This window comes from Peromyscus maniculatus, chromosome 4 (genome assembly GCF_049852395.1).
Source record: "Peromyscus maniculatus bairdii isolate BWxNUB_F1_BW_parent chromosome 4, HU_Pman_BW_mat_3.1, whole genome shotgun sequence".
Classification (NCBI taxonomy): domain Eukaryota; kingdom Metazoa; phylum Chordata; class Mammalia; order Rodentia; family Cricetidae; genus Peromyscus; species Peromyscus maniculatus.
Window position 1 is genome coordinate 45373572 of NC_134855.1, and position 14590 is coordinate 45388161.

The window sequence follows — 14590 nt, forward strand, 5'->3', positions numbered from 1 at the left end:
GGAGGAGTGTTCCCCATAATGAAACAACAGAGTACTTTTAAAGTTGACATGTAAATGTACAAGGGTACAATCAACTCTGGGGACATTTTATTAAAGTGCAAGTATCATATAAATAACTATCTTTTTAGCTATATAAGATGCTCTGGGGTAGAAATAAGTACAAATGTTTTTGAGTTCCCAAACACTACTCAAAGTGTTTTATTTTTAAAATTCACAATAGATTTTTATTACCTTTTTGGCTGCAAATTTGTCTTTTTTTCTCTCTACTGTTAATTTTCAATGCTCAAGTTTCCAAGTTTTTCCACTTATGCTTTTTAAAAAGTATTTTCTGGGCTGGAGAGTTGTCACAGCCATTAGCGCACTGGTAGCTCTGGCAAAGGAAGCAATTTCAGTTCCCAGCACCTATTTGGTGGGTCAGAAATGTCTGTCATTCCAGTCTCAGGGGATCTGATGCCCTCTTCTGGCCTTTATAGGAACACATGTGGTACACAGACATACATGCAGTCAAAACGTGTGCACACACAGAAATAAAAAATTTATCAAAGTATGTCCTGGATTTGGTATTAGAGTTCAAACTGAAAAGACAGCAACAGTAATTAAAAAAATACTAAAATATTACATTTACAAAAAGCAAAGAAAATTTTGATATAAAAATTTAAATCTGCCTTTTACTTATAATGTCCATATAAAACCAAGTTGATCAAATCTATATTTGAAGGTCGTTTTTGTTTATAAAGACAAATACCATAAATGTTAAATTCCTGTGTCTGTAACAGAAAAAAAAATGCAGTGAGGCTGGGCTACTACTGTAGCTCAAATGTTAAAAAGTCTTATTAATAAAAAGCCCGGAGCCTGATATTGGAGTAAATGCTGAAAGATCAGAGAGACAAACGAACAAGCCATTGCCACATCTTCTAGGACTCCTCAGCCTGAAAAGCCTTTAGTTCCTGTCTCTTCACGCCGTATATACCTTTCTCCACCCTGCTGTATCACTTCCTGTTTCAACCTCGCTAGTGCTGGGATTAAAGGGATGTGCCACCATTGCTTGGTTGTGTTTCTCTCCAAACTGAGTCAATCTCATGTAGTCCAGGGTGGCTTTGAACTCAAAGATCCAGATGGATCTCTGCCTCCTGAGTGCTAGGGTTAAAGATGTGTGTGTGCCTCTGCTGCTTGGCATCTATGTTTAATCTAGTGGATTGTTCGGTTCTCTTCAGGCAAACTCTATTAGGGTACACAATATATCATCACAGACCACTATTATAGTAATTAAAATCCTTGGACTTTACCATAAAGTGTCCACTTACTCCTTGGCATTAAGCACTCAGTGTAGTGTTGGATTTGAGGCAAGTACATGCATGAATAACATATGGCATTTAGGGCAAGGCTCTAGAGTGCCATTTCTAATCCAAACCCTTAAAGGAGTGAAGCCTTCTAGATTTTAGACATACTAGTGAAGTTAGCATACATGGATTTTGCTATAACTTCTATATCCTAATATTTTCTCTTTATAATAGAAGCAAGTGATAGAAGAAAACCCAAATGGCTTGTTTATTCATTCAACAAATATTGACTGAAAGTGGTGCTGAAGACTAAAGACTTTCTTTCTTTCTTTCTTTCTTTCTTTCTTTCTTTCTTTCTTTCTTTCTTTCTTTCTTTCTTTCTTTCTTTCCTTCCTTCCTTCCTTCTTTCTTTCTTTCTTTTCTTTTCTTTTTTTTGAGGGGATATACATTGTTATGGTTTGGGCATAAAATGGCCTCACAGATTTGTGTGTTGAAAACTGTGTCCCAGTCTGTGGCACTATTGAGATGCCACCTCACCTGTGGTTTGAAACAAGCTATTAAAAGTGCTCTGGTAAGAGGAAGCATGTCGCTGCACTTGCTTTTAAAGGATATAACTTGTTGCTGCCCCTCCCCCTGTCTGTCTTCACATCTGGCTGCCCTAGAGTGAGTGGTTTGGCTTTACCATGTCATTCCACCCTGATATTTTGACCTTGCCCTAGGCCTCAAGCAATCAAGCCAGATAATCATGGGCAGAATCTCTGAAAATGTGGCAAAAATGTCTTTCTCCCCTTAGGTTGTTTTCTCACAGAACTGAAAGCTCACACAGACCCTCTCATTAAAGAAATGAAATTGGTCAATTTTCCACCCCTGGGTACCATTATGAGAAACACTATGAAGAAAAGAAAAAGATGAGATGAGCCAGTGGAATAGGGTGCCTCAACATTAAGGGTGTGGGATTCTCAGGAGAAAGATGGGCAGAGCAAATGAAAGAGCCTGAGGAAAACACACAGTGTGTTCTAGGGATATGTTCATTATGCTGCTCCTTGAAAAGAAGTGTAGGGCCTTAGATACAGTTCTACAGGACTTTACTTCTCTGTAACATACAAAAAGATTCTATTAACTGCTAATGTTAAGGTTGTAGGCTGAGTGTTGTGATGTGTTCTGGTAATCCCAGCACCCAGAGGCTAATGTAGAAGAAAGAGAATTAAAGGACAAGTTGGGCTATACAGAAACCCTGACCAAGTAGAATTAAGATTATTAATTACTTACATCTGTAGTGTGGCAAATATCCCCGTTACAATCCTCCTTCCTATGCAAGCATGGGCTTATTTAATGTTTATAAAAAGAGTGACTATGCCTATTGAGTGTTTATGGTAAGTAGTTAGGAAAAGTTCAAGTGTGTATGGTTTAAATTGACACCTGCAGAGGAGCTGCCTTGTTTATCCCTTTCACTTGATTAATCTTGTGAGGCTTCACTGATTCTTGGCCACTTGAAAAAGGTAACAAAAATAAGTTGAGTGTTAAATTGGTATTGTGTTAGGCATTTTAAAGTCTCAAATATCTGATATCTTTCATGGAATTATGTTAACAATAGTAGCTCAGGACTAAACATGCTTTACAGTGATACCTGTCCATCATTTCTGCAGAGCAGCCACAATTCCCAACACGAATCGCATGCTTCAACTAAACTAGCCCATTACCCTTCCCCTACTGTACATTAAGTTACCTCACATCTAAGCAAAGTACCCTCATGAAAATGATCAGTCGTTTTCTCTTCTGTAAGAGCTTGTTCAGTCTTCATGAGATCATCACTCTCTAACTCATACCAGAGTTTTAGTTCTTCCTGATTTCCAATTTCAAAGACTAGAGAAAATGCTCTTTGCTCCATCTACTGTGAGAATGAAGATCATTCTCAGCAAACAGACTGCTGGCATTCTAGAAAATGTTGCCATCACTCTAGAGGGCCACACAGTTTTCATGAAGGGCCCCAGAGGAACCAGGCCAAGTATCTTCAGTCAAATCAAATGTAAAGGTGAGTCTCCTTGGAAGTAAAAAGAAGAGGCTGACAAACCGGGGGGAAACAGAAAGAAAATGGCTACTATATGAAATATCAGTAGTCGCGTTCCGAACACACCCTGTGGTGCCACACTGGGCTTTCATTAGGTCTGTGTGTGCTCCCTTACCCACCTATGTAGTTATTCAAGAGAATGGGTCTTTGGTTGAAATCTGAAATTTCTTTGGTGAAACATACATCCTTAGGTTGGATGTGAGGATAGGTGTTACTTGTCCTGTTTCTCAAGCCCAAAAGATGAGTTAATTCTTGAAGAAAATCATTTTGAACTTGGCTCAAATTTAGCAACTTCAATTCAGCAAGCCACAAGAGTTCATAGCAAGGCGATCAGAAAGTTTTTGGAAGGATCTATGTGTCTGAAAAAGAAACAGTACTCAACAGGCTGATGAGTAAGACCTCAGTTACTCAGCTCCCGAAGTAAGATCCTGTATTATAAGTACACTTCATGACACTTTGGGAACAAATGAAATGATTCTATTGTAAAATAATTATGCAGATTCTACAATGTCATTCCATATTCTTGGATGCCTCTCACATGAATAAGACTTACTTTGTTCACCCTCATTGCATTGTACCTAGATTTAAAATATACTATATATTTTAGTTATGTAGGTAAGTTTCATTTATATGGTACACCCCTACATATCCTATGTATTCTTACCCACTTTACACTTTAATTTTCTGCTTAGTCTTTAAATTCTTAAATACTTTTGTTTCATAGTCATTGCTGAATGAATGCATGTTGCTGGGTTGTGAAAGATAACAGAGACTTCAGGATAATTTCCAAGCAACAGAAGTGCTGCATCATCACCAAGAACTTTCAGGATGCCTGTGTTAGTATGGAGTGGCTATAATTCCATAGCAGATTAATTGCCTCCAATCATGAAGAAGTTAAAATACTCTCGGAATGTAGAGCTATACTTGAATAACAATGAAGTTTTTCTTTTAATTCAGTGCCAAGTTCAAAGATTGAGTGTCTTCTATTGCTCAGTTGCCCTTATTTATTTGGTGGTTATCATTTCTTAAGACTGTGAAGAACATTGAATTGGAGTGGATACAATTCCAGCCTACAGTAGACATTGTAGAATTAGTTATAAGTAGCCAAAGATTACATATTATATATGATAATATATCAACCATGAAAGTAAGCACCAGCCTGTTTTCAGGATCTCCGAATAAACTGTCTCAAAGGCACCAGCCTTGTCTGTTCTCTGATTACTTTTCATGGGACAACAAAGCTTCAGACTGTTTGGCACCTAAGATAAGGTTTTTTTCCCTCATAAACCAGATGTAAGGATAAAGAAAAAATAGAAGGAAAATGGCTTATCAGAAAGGAATAGAATCTTTCAATTTTTGTAATGGAGAGTTTAGGGTTTAATTAAATTATACTGCATATATGAAGTGCAATTCATACAGCTGAAAGAGAATACATACATATATATATGTATATTAATGTCACTAATATGTATTATATGAACAAAGCAAGTTCAGATAAGTGTGTGATATGCTACCATTTATAAGTTAAAAAGGAATGTCACAGCCGGGACTGACCTACTCTGGTGATGGGATGGCCAAACATCCTAATAGTTGTGCCACAAACCCCATCCAAGGACTGAGGAATCTGGATGCAGACATCCATGGCTAGGACCCTGGTGGAGCGCTGGGAGTCTAATTAGTGAGAAAGAGGAGGGTTTATATGAGCGAGAATTGTTGAAACCAAGGTTGGATAAAGCACAGGGACAAATAACCAAATGGATGGAAACACATGAACTATAAACCAAAGGCTGAGGGGTCCCCAAATGGATCAGACCCTCTGAATAGGTGAGACAGTCGATTGGCTTGATCCCTTTGGGAGGCATCTAGGCAGTGGTACCAGGTCCTGGGCTCGTTGCATGAGTTAGCTGTTTGAAACCTGGGACTTATGCAGGGACACTTGGCTCAATCTGGGAGGAGTGGACTGGACCTGCCTGGACTGAGTCTATCAGGTCGATCCCAGTCCTAGGGGGAGACCTTGATCTGGAGGAGGTGGCAATGGGGGGGGTGGGCTGGGGGGGGAAGGGGAGGAGGGCAGGAAGGGAGAGAACAAGGGAATCTGTGGCTATTATGTAGAACTGAATAGTATTGTAAAATAAATAAAAAATATGAAAAAAAAAAGGAATGTCGAGGCTCTAGTATATGTGCAAAGAATATGTTGGGAAGTCTATGGTTAGGCTGGCTGTGTTTGGTAGGGAAGAGAGGATGAAAGCAAATATGTAAGAGGGAAACTTTTCACAGAATTCACTTTCTAGGCAATCTATCTCCTAAACTTTGAACCATGGGACTATAGTAACTTAATAGAAATTTTTAAAATAAAAGTAGAGGAACTAAGAAAACTAAGTTTATCTAGGTGTGATGAAGCCAATGGACTTTTTTTTTTCTTGTTTGTGTATTTGTTTTGAAAGCAATAATAGACATAGCGAGGCTTTAGAAGCCTATCTGAGAAAACATTGTGAAAGTTTCTCCAGTTGATTTTCTTGACACAAATTTGTCAATACTGGGTTATAGAAGTGTGACTAGAGGATCCCATGGAAATGGAATAACATACAATTCTCTATGGAAACGCAGGAGAGTAAAATGTATAATGCTGATAAAACTGATTATGAGATATTTGGTCTATGCAAAATTTGAACATTGTTGGCGAAGAAAATTGAGCATTGGAAAAGTACCTAGAAGTCATCAATAACTCTTTATGGGCCTGCACTGATGTACCCACCTCACAGAAGAACTGTCTTTCCATATGATCATTATACTTAAAGAACTTTGCTTCTTTTTACTATTTATGCCAGTGGTATATAATAGTGTAAAGTATATATAAATTTAATATTTTCAAACGATATAAAAAAGGGATAAACTACACAAAATTAAAAATTGTCTAGATTTAGGTTTAGATGCAGTCTGGTGCTCTGTAAAGTGTATACCTATCACTCTGAATCCACTAGAAAACTCATAAAGTGAATTTCTGAATTTATTAGGGAAAAGATTTAGCATTTCAGAATGGAAAATTGAGTTGATGAAAACAAATTGAAATAAATACACTTTATGAGACCAGAAAATATGTAAACATATGCAATGACATTCACCAAATACATATACTTATTCATTTAAACATACAAATATTATCATTTCTAGGGGTATACTCCAGTAGGTACTTATCAGGTCTTTATTTCCTCATGCCAGAAATAAACAATACCAACAAATAGTCACAATTCTAGTAGCACATGTTGTAACACAATATAGATAAAATAATGATGTTTCTTGAGTTTTATATAGCAGATGGGCTGGACAGTAGAGATCATTATCTCACATCATCAAATTGTAACAATATATGGATTTTTGTTGCATGGCATATATTGTGAACATCTAATTTCTTCTCCTAAACAATACTATGTTTGAAGCAAATGACCGGATTAGACTCCAAAGATTAGATAGTATAAGACTATGGAAGCTTTATTTGTGCCCACTGCTGTGCTGACTGTATTTAAAAGTAAATATAGAGCCGGGCGGTGGTGGCGCACGCCTTTAATCCCAGCACTCGGGAGGCAGAGGCAGGCGGATCTCTGTGAGTTCAAGGCCAGCCTGGGCTACCAAGTGAGTTCCAGGAAAGGCGCAAAGCTACACAGAGAAACCCTGTCTTGAAAAAACAAAAAAACAAAAAAAAGTAAATATGGAATCATTAAACATTGAGAGACAGAATCATAATGAGCTGACATTAAAGGAAAGTGGTAAGGAAGCTGATATTACTAGGCTATAGTTTTATCACAAAGGCAGAAATGTCAATGAACTAGAAGAGATAAAAATTCCAATAACAAATCTTGGTAAATCCAACATGGTAGATTAAGCTAAAAATGAATTTTAATATAGCATGATTGGAGAGAGAAAATTATTCTGAAAAACTTTTCAAATTTAATTCATATTAAATTGTATTACTATTAAATCATGTCTTAGTAAGTATCTAACAGCAGCAAGTAGGTTAACACATTGTAATATTCATAATCTATGTACGCCTGGTTGTTGTAGTTACTAATTTTAAATAGTATGTGAATTATAATTATTTAGTTTATTTTAAAAATCAGGCAACCTTAATTGTCTACCAATGACAAGACTTTAGTAAAAGTCTTTATATGGGTTTTTCTAACAATTTACTTTAGACTGGATGCAATATCAGTAACAGAAATCAATTTTTTATCATTCTGACGACTTGAAGTCTGGAGTCAGGGAGCCAGAAAAATCAGGCCAATTTATAGGCTCCAGATTGGTGACTTATCCTTATATTCTTACCTGATAAAAAGCACAAGAAAGCTCTCCATGATTCCTAACATCAGTCACACTTATGAAGGCACCACACTCATGGACTGATAGCATCCAAAAGCCACCTGACCATATAAATGTGTGTGGTTACATTGAAGTCAGGATGGAAATGCTTCAGTTAGGTGTGTGGGGCACAACCCCATAGTCCACAATTATAGAATTAAATTTTATTCAAAATGTTTCCTTTTTCAAACATGGTCTTCTTTATTGTTTTATCATCCTTGGATAATAAATTTGTTCATTATAGAAGAACTACCTTTTTAAGGATCATCATATTCCAAGTTTGGAAATGAATGTCATGTACCAAAATGCATTCTAAAACAGCATTAAATGGTTTATTATGAATACAGTTTACAAATGTTTGAGAGATAGCATATGGTGCTATGTATTTTCCAAATTTTATATAAAGAAATCACAAAGAAAATGTTTAGTAGAATTTAGTCATTATATTTTTCATGAACTAAGTACATCAAGATAAATTCATATTTTTCAAGTACATCAAAATAAATTCAAAGACAAATTAGTATAAAATGCATCTGTGAAGCCGGGCAGTGGTGGCGCATGCCTTTAATCCCAGCACTCGGGAGGCAGAGCCAGGCGGATCTCTGTGAGTTCGAGGCCAGCCTGGACTACCAAGTGAGTTCCAGGAAAGGCGCAAAGCTACACAGAGAAACCCTGTCTCGAAAAAACAAAACAAAACAAAACAAAACAAAAAAAAAGCATCTGTGAAGATTGGTCAATGATTTATTTGCATAGGAAATTAATTAGTCTGTCTCATTCTCTCCTAGATACTTTAAACAAAGAATGTATTACAGCCTTACTGGTAACCACTTATTCTCAGAAAAAAGAGGACATTTTGGCACTTTTACTATAATAAGTGAAAAAATGGATATCCACTAACTGACTTGGGGATGATGGTGGGAGAACAGCATCTTTGGAGGAAAACTGCAACTTAAGATAGATCTAATAACACTCAGATGCAGAGAGTTCTTATAAATCAACACACAAAAATATCAACACTTGGAAAAAATAGGAACTATGTCATATAATTAATTTTAAACTATCCATGTAAAACCAACTCTCACCTGAGTGGGAATAAAAGAGAGTCTGCTCTGGATCCAAATATGAAGGACAATGCCTCAGGAACATGGATTCAGGCTACACAAAACACAATGTTCTACTGTAGCAACCAATTTATAATTTTTTTTAATTACAGAACACAAGGAAGTCATGAACAAAGGCATTTTCAGATACAGTGGTGGAAACATCAGGTAGGCGGGTTAGGGGAGAGCAGAGACGTCTCTGCTAGAGGCTTCAGATATTGTCTGACGACATTCTGAGTTTTTGGATTGCTAGAGTCTGTTGGTCTGTTAGGTTTAAAAAACCCATAATGTTTCAGATGCTAGTCACAAGGATGTCAATTCAGATGCAGAAGTGGACAATGAATGGCTGTTAAGATGGCTAAAGGTATCTCAAGGTAATTTGGCTTTAAATCTGTAACTTTGAAACTCTCAGTAATAATGACTTTCTAAATAGTAACTTAGCCTTGTACTTTCTTTAATGCAGTTTCCTTATTTCTGGGGACTTCTGTTCACAAATAATGTCAAATGGCTACAATGCACATAAAATCTAAGCTTACCTGGAATAAAATTGAAATTAAATAACATATATGAATCAGTTATTTTACACACACACACACACACACACACACACACACACACATAAAATCAAGCACTTTTCTAAAATAAAAACTGGCATATTAATACATAACAAATAACTAAAAATTCTTCCTTGTAGGAAATTGCATTTTAGTGGAGGAAGAAAAATAATAATTATAAGTAAGGAAAATATATGTTGTATATTTTTAATCATTTCAACGTTACTCATTTCCCTTTCCTCCCTCCAAACCCTCCCATATACTGGCCTCCTTGTTCTCTTTCAAACTCATGGCCTCTTTCATTATTTGTTGTTTTGTATAAATATACATATTCCTGTCTAATCTGCTCAGTCTGTATCATGATACTTGTGTGCATGTTTCAGGTCTGATCATTTCATATTGGGTACATGGTTTGTATTCTCTTCCCTGGGTAAGACTATTTTTCCCACCATCAGAATACTGTATTTGCCTGTAGTTATTTGTGTAGGGTTGAAGTCTCCTGTGCTTTTCTTGTCTGCTTTGGCATGTCTACTGCTACTGCCCTTGTTCAGCTCATGTTTAGGCATGCATGCTAGTGAGACTTGGTGTATGTCGCTTCTGACATTTCTGGAAAACATAATCTTTCTGTCTACTCTTCTGCAATGATCCCTGAACTCAGGTGAAAAAGTTCTTGTGTATCTGTATCTATTGGGATTGGCTCAACAACTTGGTATTTTGATTTGTTGTGGTTATCTAAAATGGTCTCTGTTGCAAAGAGAAGTTCTCTTCGTGAGGGGTAAGGACTACACTTGTCAGTGGATACAATGACACATATGTATAATGTAGTTAGGGATTATGCTGGTTTAATAAAAGGTTGTTGTAGGTTCTCCTCCAGGATCCATGACTTCGTTATCACTGAGTAGTTGGGTAGGTTTCCAGTACATGCATGATTTTCCTCTTATTGAGCAGGTACAATTACTATTGTAAACAAAAGCAGGGGAGATAGATGGGAAATATTGATGTTATGATTGTACCAACAGTATAGAATCTTCTATTAAGATCCCCAATGGAGACCTTTCTAAGAGGAAAAAAAATAAAACAACAACATTGAATTTAAGCTTTAGAAATGAGACAGCAGACATGTCATGCAGAAAGCCAGCTTGAAGCATCAGCAGGTGCAGATATTTTGATATGAAAATATGTTTGGCCAGTGAATAAGACATCCACTGTGGCTTTAGTAGTATAATATGATGTGGAAAAATAGAGGATGAGATTGAAAAAGCTAAGGGGTGAATCAATTATAAGTCACATGATCTTTACAGTTAAGAAAAAAGAACATGAACTCAGAAACGTGAGTAAGATTTGGATGGCTTAGACTAAGGAAGGGTTCCTCTATATAAAAACTTCTTCTACATAAAGTATAGAATGAATGAGGTCAAGTACAAAATCAACCTGTCACTTAGGAGTTTAAAATAGAAAGATCAATGGTGGTAGTAGCTTTGCAAGAGCATGTGAGGATATATTGGAAGGTAGATCTAGTTGGGTGTCCTGACTCTCAGATGTGGAAAATGAGAAAAAATATCAGAATATCTATCAAAGCCTACTCAAGACAAATTATTGTTCCTGCCCTTTGTAATGTTTTCCAGTAAAACATACATCCAAGCACCAGCCAGACGTAAGTGAAACAATATTTCCTTCAAAGCTGTGTGCTGCTTGCACAGCTCTTTGTACCATGCTCTTTTCATGTTTAAACACAAGCTCTAGTTTTAATTTACACAAACCCATATGAAATATTGCTTGCATAGAAGTCATTTCAGTTACGAAGCATTTTCTCTATCTGATTAAATATATAACCTAAGATGTCTTTTCCGTGGATCCTTTTTTGTTTTGTTTTGTTGTTTTTTTCGAGACAGGGTTTCTCTGTGTAGCTTTGGTGCCTTTCCTGGAACTCACTCTGTAGACCAGGCTGGCCTCAAACTCACAGAGATCCACCTGCCTCTGCCTCCTGTGTGCTGGGATTAACAGCGTGCACCACCACTGCCTGGCATAAATCGCATATTTTTTAACCTAGATATTCTAGATAAACTAGGCATATCCCACTGAAATCATTCTGAAGAAGGACCACCTTTCACTAGTAAATACCAATTGTTGTACTAGGAATTTCAATGAGGCGTTTACACAGAGATCTAACTGTGTTATCTCTTCCCAGAATAATTAAAGGAGTAGATTTTTATACCTGTTGCGAATCCTTACTTTCCAAAAGAATCATATGTGACTTTCAAAAGTTTCCCCTAAAGACATAGAATGATAGAGTATCCATTAACTGCAATAGGGACAGCAGTCAGGTGGGCAGACCCTGCTCAGTGAAAAAGGATGGAAACCCAGTTTTCATGGTCATATTTGAAGCACAGATTATGTATTCAGGTAGAGACATCAGTTCAGTAATTGCTGTGGGACACTAGAATTCAGGAAGTTATCTGGAACCTTGGTATAAATTTGGGAATCATTAGCATATAAATAGTATTTAAAATCATGAGATAGGAAGTGATCACCAGAAGACTGAGAACAGATTGAAAAAAGAAACTTAAAATAGGAATCCTAGAATAAATAAATAGAAAAGGTAAAGTGTTAATCATCTGAGTATTAAATATATTTAGGATTTAATTAGAAATTGTATACACCATCTATGAAATAATCACAGAACTGAGTAAGGATGTTTTTACTAGTAATTCCTATTCATAATAAGATACTTAAAAAATCAAATGATAGAAAATAATTGATCTTGTGAACAAAAACATAGAAATAAAGTAAAATAGACTCAAAATCATTTAATTTTAAAAACACCCCAAACACATTTTTTTTGCATAGATGCTTTGTTTTAATTGGGAGAGTTTTCCAAATGTTAGAAAGGGATTATTCATATGTGGCAAGCTTTCAGGGATTAAATATATTTTACATAAAAAATAAGTGTAACAGAATAAAGTATTAGAATAGATCAAGTTTTCATAGAAAGTTTTAAAATAGCTCAACATTTCAAAAGCATAAAAGAAGTTTGATCATTAAATATATGTAATCTTTACTTAAAATTATTTCTGTTATTGTAATAGACATGTATATCTTCATCATTCCTGTTTCATGGGTTCTTTTAAACTGAAAACATCTTCAAAACTAGCAAGTATTTTATGAGCAACTTTTTAGACATTTAAACCACATTACAAAGTAGAGATAAAATTTGTAAACGATCTAAACAGCATTGTGGTTTATAAAACAATTTTTCATAATATGTTTTCTGCTTATCTTTTTGACTTTTCTTTTAGTATGAGATTATAATCTAAATTGCATCATTTCTCCTTTTCCTTCCCTCCCTCCAAATCATCCTATGTACATTTTCTTGCTATTCCATTTTGATCATATTCTCTCCTCCCCAACATTCTCCAAGATTTTCCTCCTGTACCCAGCTTCCAGTTCTTGTTCTCTCTCTCTCTCTGTCTCTTTCTCCACTCCTCTCCCTTACCCTCCCCTCCCCTCCCCCATCTCCTTTCCTGTCCAGGAAAAAAACAGTAAAAAATCAAAAAAGTCAAACAAAGCTAAAAAAAATGAAAAAAAAATCAATAAAGCAAAATATACCCAAAGAAAACAAAGAACAAGCATGTACATGGGTACATGAGTATACACACACAGACAGACACAGACACAGACACAGAAAACACACACACACACACACACACACACACACCAAACAAACATGGAGTTCATTTTCTGTTGCAGCTACTCCCAAAAACATGCTATTTTAATTCTGCTTTTTTTTCTTACAAACACAGTCTCACTAGATACCCCAACTTTTCTCAGACTCATAGTGATCCTACTGCCTTACCCATCTGCATATGGGAATTGTAGGTGTGGATTACTTTGTCCAGCTATGTGATACTTACTTTGGGTCATTTTTTGGAAAGAAACAGGATGCCCCCACCCACATATCTTAAATTTTTTTTAACTGTTCCCTTGTCCCCAATCAAAATAATTTCACAATAATCCAAATAGCAACACAGAAATAAAGGCCACTACCACTTGCCATAGTTAGCAGAACTAGCTGCAAACAAGTACATTTGGAATTGATATTTAATAACAGCATGCATTTAATAACAACATACCATTTAATCTGTCATTGTAATTTAACAATGTAAAACACATAAAAGGGTAACAATATTGATTTTAGAAACAAGCAACTGATGTTGGATCCTAGTATGGAAATATGGCTAAATCACCAAAATGCTCTAATCCACATTTTTTTTAAATTTATAGCATGGGACTAATTAGATCTACTTAAGGTGTAGAAGAAAAGAGAAGCAGCAACTTTTCATAACTCTAACATGCTGTGGTGTTTCTTATATTAATTATCTTACTATCAGAATCATCATGATGATTTGTTTATTTTATTATAAACCAGAACAAAAGTATAAAATATGAATATCAATGTTTTGATAATAAGAAACTGATTTGACTGTTTTACTAGCATCATTTATTTATTCATTTTTATGAGTTGTCAGCTTTATGTGATGCTGCATGCATTCATCAAAATAACGCTTGACAACAAAAATAAATAATGTCTTCCTCAAGAACTAACACATAATAGAGGCTGGAATGCTCTGGGAAACTAACACTTTTTTTTTTTAGATCATGGAAGCAAATAGATTTCAGCTAGATACTTCTAGCAACGGAGTATGTTCTGACTTCAAATGTTATTATTGCATTCAGCAGATTGAGGCCAATCAAGCATCCTTGAAAACCAAATACTTGAAGTGGGAGGTGTTTGCTTGAAATTGTCATCATATTTATGTTGGAGTTTACAAAGGAATTCTAACGATAAACCATTGCATAGTGTTAGTTAACAACTCTACTGATTAAACATCGACTCATAAGCCATAAAATTACAGTGAAACATAAATCAGAATGCAGGAAGTGCCTCTGTGAACTGATTGCACCTCAAGACTGATGAGATTCCACTTATTGTTTGGATTTTACACTGAGAACAAAGCCACCTCCAATGCTGTTTATCAGTGTGGAATATTTATGTTAGATCTGCTTTGGCCTCATATTTACCCCAATTACATTCATTTCCTAAGGAAATTAAATGCATCATAAAGCATTTCTAACATGCATGCTAAAATATCTGAGCTTTTGGACCCTCCTTCAGGGTCACGCTTAACTGTACGATCAAAATTCTTTATTATAAAATAACCTTTGTGATATGTGGTT

The 14590-nt window shown here is 35.8% G+C and overlaps 1 protein-coding gene and 1 pseudogene across 6 annotated transcripts in view; both read left to right on the forward strand.

Moving 5' to 3' along the window:
- The window catches only part of B3galt1 (beta-1,3-galactosyltransferase 1), a 567531-nt gene that overhangs the window by 200002 nt on the left and 352939 nt on the right, over window positions 1-14590 (forward strand). The gene's annotated exons all lie outside the window — the stretch shown is intronic.
- LOC107399754 (large ribosomal subunit protein uL6 pseudogene) lies at window positions 2519-4007 on the forward strand (annotated as a pseudogene).